Source organism: Scomber japonicus, chromosome 1 (assembly GCF_027409825.1).
Source record: "Scomber japonicus isolate fScoJap1 chromosome 1, fScoJap1.pri, whole genome shotgun sequence".
Classification (NCBI taxonomy): domain Eukaryota; kingdom Metazoa; phylum Chordata; class Actinopteri; order Scombriformes; family Scombridae; genus Scomber; species Scomber japonicus.
The window spans coordinates 39,198,821-39,208,237 of NC_070578.1; positions in this window are offsets into that span (position 1 = coordinate 39,198,821).

A 9,417-nucleotide genomic window follows, 5' to 3' on the forward strand; every position below is an offset into this window, starting at 1 on the left:
TTCAGTCTGACAAAGGTAAAGAATGGTATATTTGCTTGAACAATGTTGTCTTCAACAAATCCTCTTGATTCAGACAAATCATGTGGACGCCACTCTTTGACGATGTCTCTCAGAGCCCACAGCATCAGAGTAGACTGACTGTTATTGCCATGAGGCAACAGCAGTGGGACAGGAAACTGACACATTGACATCTTGAGGGTCATTTCCTGTTGCAAGAAGCTGTCAGCACAAAGAAAGAGTGCAACTATGAGGTCGAGAGGGTTAACCTTCTTGTCTGCAGAGTCATCTGCAGTGAACAGGTCAAAGTCAAACAAATCACTGTTTTCATCATCATCACCATCATCATCATTGTTTGATACTTGTGTAGATTTTCTACATTCTGTGTTGATTTGAAAGAGTTTCCTGAGAAAGCACCATGGTATATTCTCCAGTGATTCAACAGTTTCATCATAAATACTGTTTTTGTTGATTTCCAAAAGGGACCGAAGAGTGAGCTTGTTGGGATACAATTTCTCCAATCCAAGTTTGGACAGAAAGTTGGACAGGACTAGGAAAGAGAAAAAACATATATCACCTGTTAAAAGTACCAAAAAAATTGAAAACCCTTTTTTTATTTGTGTGTCATATCCATAACATCTGGAATTATTGTTGATATTAATATGTATCATTAAATAGCAGTCTTGTTACACTTATGCAGTGCCTTGACAACATTCAGTGATAAAGTAAATACATCGGATGTAGACACCGACCAGTATGAATGAAGCTAGCTCACGCGGGGAATAAAAAGGCGACAATTTAAGAAAAAAGGTCATTAATTTCATTGAATGACTTGCTGGTGACGATCAGCCTGTGGGCGGGCTTAAGAGACCACACGTAGAAGCCTCTGATTGGCTGAGAAGCTTTCATTGAAAGCTTTCCTCAGGCTGCTTATTGGATGAACAGCTAGAATGAAAACCAACTAATGCTGTGTCCGAAATCACTCACTACATACTGTGGGCCTGGACCTAAAATCCATTCTCCATTCATCCATCCATCCCTCCATTCTAACCTGTAATTTTGTTGTACATTCATTGTATAATGACAATAAAGCTCATTTACCCTTTACAATTCCAACCAGTCAACCTGAACCCCAGCTCGTCATTTAAAAATCAATTTTATTTTAATACAATTTAAATTGTGCTTGCTGCTTGGAGGGAATATTTTCACCGGAATCTTTTGCTGGAAGTGTAAAAAAATAGATACCGGACTTCGGCAGATTTGACCAGAGTCCTGTAATTACCGGATAACGGAAACCCAGTATTTGTGTCTCCACTGTGGATGTCACCGTCTGTTGAAATACTACATATTAAATAACGCGTCCTGTTTCAAATCAGTAGACTGGGTTTGTCTCATGGGCTATTTCTTGGTTTGACAGTGACAGTGACAGTGATCAGTCAGGGGAATTGTTAAGTGTCCGCGAGTGTGACGGACGGTTTCCTGTCAGATGTACGGCAGCTTCAATTGCATCCTTACTTTCTAATGGATTAATTATAGTGTACCCTTCATTCGGCTACTTTATACAGAAGAATAGAAGTAAATACAAGTAATATTAGTGTATATAACTTACTCTTACTGGAAAGAAAGTTGGCCGATGAGCTGCTAACCCAACATTTAATTCATAAAATTGAAGAATATGGAGTTATAACTGAGCAGTCTGATGAGTGTAGAGGTGTGTGTGGTTATAGCAGCCTGGTGTCATCAGCTGATTAAATAAACAGTGAGTGGCTGTGCGTAATGGCACTGTGCTCTGTGCAGCATCTCAGAGGCTGCATATTTATCAATTTATCAGTCCTACAGTATGAACAGCTGTGGATAACAGACACTGTAAGAATCAACCACATTCATTAACAGATCGATGCAGATGTTTTAACCACAGATGTTCAGGTGCCATTATTGATGATAAAATCATTATGTGGAAGCGGAGCAGCTCTCCTCCACCAGCAGACCTGATTCTGAGACCCATTCTCCAAAAAAACACCAAAAACTCACTCTGTGCTGCCTATTTTCATGTCTCCTCCTGTCAGGTCACCATGTATGCAGCTGCACACCACTCAGATGCTGTGGCGCCTTGTTTTTGTTTATCTTTTAATTAAAGTTTTGGTTCTCTTGAAAAAAATGTCTTGTCCAGTCATGGAGTAACAGGTAAACTCAGGAGTGTTTTAATTGTTGTTGTAAAGACTGTCCACAGTACAGTTTTGAAATATCTGGGGGGATACTTTTACTTTCACTCCACTACATTTGAAGGACAAATATTGTACTTTTTACTCCACTACATTTCTATTGATGCTCTCGTTACTCTCTACTTTTGAGCGTACGCCAGCTGATTTTTTTTCTTTTGCAAAATTCTGAGAAAATAAACAATTTCGGCTGATTTGCGTATGGTTTTTCTTAGTCATGCCATACGAAGAAATGGGGGAAGAAACTGGAGAAACTCCCAACGAGCACCCATGGCCTTGTCTCAAACCCATGTTTGAACTTTTTGTCAGAAAAACTGATTTGTTTCAGTTTAAATGTTTGTTGTGCTTACCACAAACAAATGATATCACGGCCTACAAAAACTTGTCTTCTAACCTGAAAAAGTATGTTGCGGTAAAGTAGCTACTAACGTTAGGTAGATTGATGCAATCAAGTGAACATGACCTGGAGCTCCTTTATTTAATAAAAAGAAGACATAGCAACATATGGGTACAGCAAGTAGCCTACAGATTAAGAAATCTGAACCTGTTGAACTTTAAGAGATCTCTGCACTTTTTGTTTTGCAATAATAAAACAATTGCTTGAACCATTTCAACCAAGATTTGCGTCAGAGTTTGTGTTATTCTACAAAAGTTTTTATCACAGATTTTCACATTGTACAAAAACAAACAAACAGTATACTGTATTCAGTCTAATCCCAAGTGTGTTATTGTAAATTTTGACACCAAAATTTAAATTTTTACTGCAGATTAATATCGGATCTAAATATCGGTTATCGGTTTCCTTGATTACTAATAATCGGTATTGGCCCTTAAAAAACCATATCGGTCGATCCCTAATCTTTACATTCTTCTGTGTGAAGATCTAAACACATAGATTTGACATCCTTTTGTTTTGTTTTGGGTATGTGAAAGTGCTATATAATCAAATCTATTATTGTCATCCTGTTTTTGTCAGATCTAATAGACGGTGGAATCACCATGTGTGCTATCTTACTACATGTGGAGAAGTTGTTGTTGTGAATGTAGTAGCAGGCTGATGCTGCCGGTCAACTGTCACTTCTATCGTCCAGGTCATTAGACTGTCCAACAAAAGGCTTGTTAGGGTAACATAGAATTTATTGTTCATATAGATATTTTATAATCAACATTTTCATTCTGAAATAATCTTTATTTAATAACTTTTCATACTTATACTTATATTATATTATATTATATTATTTTATCTTTTATGTGTAATCGTTTTATGTTTATTATATGAGAACTGAAAGTTCCATTATTTTATGGATCACTAAAAAGAACCTTTAATCTTGAATATTGCTGAATCAGTGACACCAATAAACAAACTGTTTGATCTTCCAGTAAGTAGAATGGATCTTTATTGTTTTTGTTATCAAAGTAATTGAAGTGGTTTATAATGAAGGGGGTAAAGTCTAAAGAGGAAAAATAGTGTAAGAACATTTCCTTAAGCTGTAGAACTAAACAGTGAACAAATACATTTCTTTTATTACTATTTGATTGTGTAGTTTATGAATTTAGATCATATGACTTACATCATGTGTGCTGACTATCAACAAGCAATGAGGGGAAGGAACTTTACTAAAATATAAAACTTAAGGCTTCAACATCTATTTTAATGATTGAATGACTTTACGTAATGTGACAGATGTTACATATTATCACCTGACTGCAGTTCACCTCAGCTCTATAAAGCAATTTGGTGATTCACTTCACAGTTTTGAGATGAGATCATAAAGAAAGTGGAACATTTTAAATCAACGGTCAGATGATTGTAGACTTTAGTAGTCTGAGTTAGTAATATCAGTGTTTTCTACTTTTAAAGCTTTAATATTATTTCACTCAATTTATTTGTAATTTGTATATTTCTCACCTTACTCTAATTATTTTACTCTAGAGCCTATAAAGGCTCCTTTGGTCTTTTTAATATTAAATTGATCAATTTCTTCTTTCAGACTTGTTAGTTTTGAGTCTTCCTCTAGTGCTAGAGTTTCTTTGTGTGTGTTTAGTTCTTTAATAGTTTACATTTATTAGATATCTTTGCATTTCACTCTGTAAAATGGGCAATTCTCAGATTTTTGACAGATTAAATTATTGTACAGTTTGTTCCACTGATTTACGAAATGTTCATCTTTCAATAGATTACAATTGAGTTTCCAATAACCACTTTTTTCTAGTGTATTAGCAGGGGTGATGATTATCATTCTGTGGTCTAAATAAGCACTGTAGCTGTATAATGATTCATAAACAAATTACAGTGTGTTGGAGGATAATAACCATAAGTCAATTCATGATTGTAGGCAACCACTAACATTACTCCATTGTTGTCAACTCTCAGTATGCAGTGGTGATTTCTTCATATATCAAACAAACAGAAAAATACAGAAGAGGTTGACAATAGTATGAAAATGATTCATTAGTATTTTAAATTATGTTGAAAATTAATTCCATCTGACAATAGAGGAGTCTGCTTGTTACATATTAACAGATATTTACAGCACTGGATGTTGTTGGTCAGAGTGTTTAATGGTCTAACTTGCTTACTGCTGAGTTTTAAAGGCAATATAAAGTAGTTCAAATTACTAACATAAAACGTCCTTGTGGATTTACTGTACAAGGTCCAAAAAAACAACTCTATAAAATGGTATAAACTGTGTTATGTTGTAATTAACCAGGCCTCTCTGCAACCTTTCATGAGTCATATTTTATATAAATTCAAATGTCAGTTGATCTTGAACACATATAGCTTCTTATATTAGAAATAACAAAAACCGCAACGGTGACAGTGTCAGTGACACTGAATGGAACTATGCCAATAAATATGCCAATGACTTTGTCATTTTCTTTACTAAACCAGAAAAAATTGAAGCATACTTGCTGAGTTTAACAAAACAATTTAGAAAGTAAAAGGTTCTGGATATAAAATAAACCTTAATGAATGTAATGATTGTGTATTAAATATGTAACTATCCAGTTACAAACTATTATTTCAATTGGATCCCAGAAGGAATTAAATAGTTAAGAATTTCTACACCAGACCTATATAATCTTGTTAAGGAAAATTATTATCCCTTAGTAAGTAAAGCAAAATTAGAATTAAGCTACATTACACAGCTCTAGTTTGCAGTGTGACGACCCTTTGGCTTTGTCACGGCTTGACTTAGATTCATGTCTTGCTCTTTGCTGCTGTGTTTATTTTGTCTTTCTTTAGTTACAGGAATATGGAGACTTCTGTCTCTGCTTATCACTGACTCTCTCCTTTCCACCAAACCTTTTCTTTGCTATTGTTGCACCTCTTTTTGGCGTATCTCAATCCACTGACAAACACTACTGATCTACTGTCTGACTATTTCATATATCTGTTTAATACAATGCTACAGTTTCTAAAAAATGAATATAGCTTATTGATTTTTCAGTACAATCATGTGTATTTCTCTTCATTTGTCAGGACCTCAGAGCTTGGCTATAACAGAGGAAGATCCTCGGGATCCTCTTGTCTTTAAACGGTTAAACAATATCTCCTTCATTTTCTCCATGCTCACACAATGCAGGAGAATTACACCACTAAGCCAACTGTTAACTTTGAGGTCTGAGCACATATGTGGTGGTGAGAGAAAGAGTGAGTGAGAGAGCAAACTTTCAGCCTTGATGTGAGTAGTTGCGTACCTGGAGGCTCTCGTCTATCTGGGGCCATTGTCCTCTTTTCTCTTCATTCTCCCGCACACCAAAACCTACAGACACAATATCATTGGTTTTGTTTGATTCTAACAGTTTAGGTCAAAAATATACATATTTAGCAATCAATTAATCAGTCAAAACTCCACATATTATATCATTAACTGGACACATGTGTACAACTTTAAATTATATTTTAAAAACCTTATGCCACATTGCAAATCCAATATAGAAGAGCACATTCATTTATAATACTTAGACATACAAAAGGCATCTCTTAGTACATCTCAGAATACTTTTCAGTTATTTACATTTTTATTTTTTACATACATTTTATCTCATCTTTATACTTGTATACTTGTAATATAGATGCAAACAGCAATACATGTCAAAAAGTCTGATGTTCAATAATACAGCAACAAATAAGTATTCTATAATTGTAATGACAGCTGTAGTGAAGAATAAGGCTGGTCTCAAAAATCTGAAAAAAATCATAGCTTTGAATATTTGGTAAGAATAGATTTTACTTTCTGAAAGTTACTTACATGTTCTTGTTCCTGTTTTTCTGGTTTTCTTCTCTACAGCTTCAGTTTTCACTCACACAGCTGTGATTAATCTTCTTTGGTGATGTCCATCAACTCAAAGTTTCCCTTTCTTTATCACAACATGGTAACATAATATTGTGCCTCTCTTTTCTTATTTCTGCCTCTGTAAATGTCTGTCCCCTTTCTGTTCCTGTGAGTTGTTAACTGATGGGATCAATGTACAGTTCATCTGAGAGGACAGGATCCTTCTGGGGCGGGGTTAAATTTCCTGGTTTGATTTCATGACAGGTCAGCAACTGTAACTCTCATTTAGGATGGTAGGGTTGATACCCTGTTGTTTTTTTAAATCTTTTTACTTGCTAAGGTGGCTAGGTTTTGACTGTTGAAATAAAAAGGAGCAAGAATACACTCTTTACTGATTCTACGTTATATTATGTTGATAATATGAAATTATGTTGTAGACTTAATTGTGTAAACAGGTTTCAACATAACTGAGCAAACATAAGTCTAGTGACAAATAGTCTACTATATAAACAAAAAAATAAAATTCAGGAAAATAACTTATTACTTGTTTATATGAGAGTATGTTCTAATATGTGAATCAGAGTGTAGTTTTGTCAGTAATTTAATAGATACAAGCTACCCATTCATGCTTGTTTTAACTGGGATAAACCTTCCTGCTGTTACTCTTAAATTCCAGAAGGTGGCAGCAGAGGACACTAAATACAGAGATATACTCCACTCACTGGCCACTTCATTAGGTACACCTCTGTAATCTAATTATATCCAATACAACAGCTCTGTTATAATTCTACTTTTTCGAAGTTTATTAATTTTCCATTTTTGTTAACATTTTCAAAAAATGGAAAATTCTACTTTATGTTTATTACTGAGGTCATGGTGGTGTATTAAGGTGCATTATATTGACTGGTGTTCCTAATATTTTGCCCCCCTTGTATCTGTTAATGGAGTGGACAAAATATTAAGAATACCAGTCATTATAATGCACCCTAATAGTGAAGTAGAGTGTAGTCATATCATCCATTTAAAGGATAATTACCCTTTTTTACAACCTGGACCTTATTTCTAGCATAAAATACGATCATTTGCTCACCCAGACAACTTTGGTGTCATTTGGAGTCGTTCATATGAAATTAGGTCCAGTGGAGCGCTGCATATATACATTGTCTGCCACCAAACTAGTTCATTTCACCAATATTTAGTTATACGTTAGTGCTATTCCTCTCCGAGCCCGTGGTGGCATGTTATCAATATCCGGGGTCTGTAGGTTGACCTACTAACCTCTGATCTGGATGATGTCATTTCCGAACGTCTCTACCACAGCCCGGTTTATCATTGAGCGGAAATCCTCCAGTGTTGTGATACAGACGTTTATTGACACATCCAGACGCGTATCTCCTGGCCTCACATGCCACCACGGGCAAAATTATAAATTGGTAATAGTTCCCTGAAGTTGTAGTTTGGTGTCAGTTCATTTTTATTTCACCATGTGGTGGTTTTATGCATTAATTGTTTATAACAAATCATACTTGGCCACATAATCTTTTATCACTATCACTTATCAACTATATTGTATGTCAACATGTAAAAAAGAAGAAGAAGAAAAAGAAACACTGACAAAGCTCAACTTCTTTGTATCTTGTTTAATTCATTGTGTGTGAAAACATGTAAGTCAGAAGTTGAACATGATGAACAGACCAGAAGATGCCACATTATTCCCACAGTTGGCTTGTTTAGACAATATTTAAACATGAGCTGAAAGATCAGTTACAACAACATAAAGACTTCTTATTCACTAACTTTCATCAAACACACATCAAAAGATCAAATGTTTAGCATGTTCCTATTAGAAATGAAACTGTAATATATTAAAGAATAGTGATGACATGTTAGAAAACATCTGTTTCACATGGTCTTTGTACTTCATCATCATCATCATCATCATTATATTTAGCACATCATTATGCACATGGTTGTTACAAGATGAATACAACTAAAAACCTTTGTACTTATTAAAAAGTAAAAATAAAATATAAACGAATACAGAATATAGAAAATAATGTTTTTCTGGTGTTTAACTTGACTTGTTCAACACATCATCATCTGTCAAAAATAATGGAAAAAGTTGCACATTAAAACATGAAAGGATGTCTCAGTATTTGTTCATGAATCAAAAAGTAATTTATATCAACATGAACACATTTGAACTGATGACAATTAATTTACTCTGCAAGAAAACATGAATAACTTCTTCATTGTAGCATGTTATGATCTGTAAGAAATGTTAAAGAATAAAACTATAATGGAAATAATAATATATGTAATGTAATAATATAAATGTAAAAAGTAGTAAAATGTGTTTAAAGGCATCTCATTACATGGCCTTTGAACTACATACTGTAGGCCTTCATCATCATCATCATCACATTTTTATTTAAAAGAGTAAAATAAACAAGAAAAAATATGTTAAATATTTAAAAGTGTGAGTAATAGTTTCTGTGCTTTCTTCTTTGTTTCATGTTCAACTTCTAAACAGCTGAACCAAAAGTCAGTTGTATCAATATTTGTTATTCATTGACTGATAGTAACCATTAGAAAGTTAACTGTGAACAATGAATGAACCATGCTGACATCTTCATCTTCATCATCATCATCTTAAACACTGGTAGCTATTCACATAGTCATATATCAATATGAAAAAAGACAACAACAAACAGTTGTAATTATAAAAAAACACAGAAAAGCCCAAATATTGTACGTAAATCATTATCCCTTTTTCATGTGCTCTTTATAGTACATCATCATAATTGTGCATGCAAGTCATTATTCACTTGAGCAAAACATTTGTATGATCACAAAGTATAAATTAAGATAAAAACATCATCATCTCGCTTTTTATGTTATATTTGTTGTTCATCATTTTC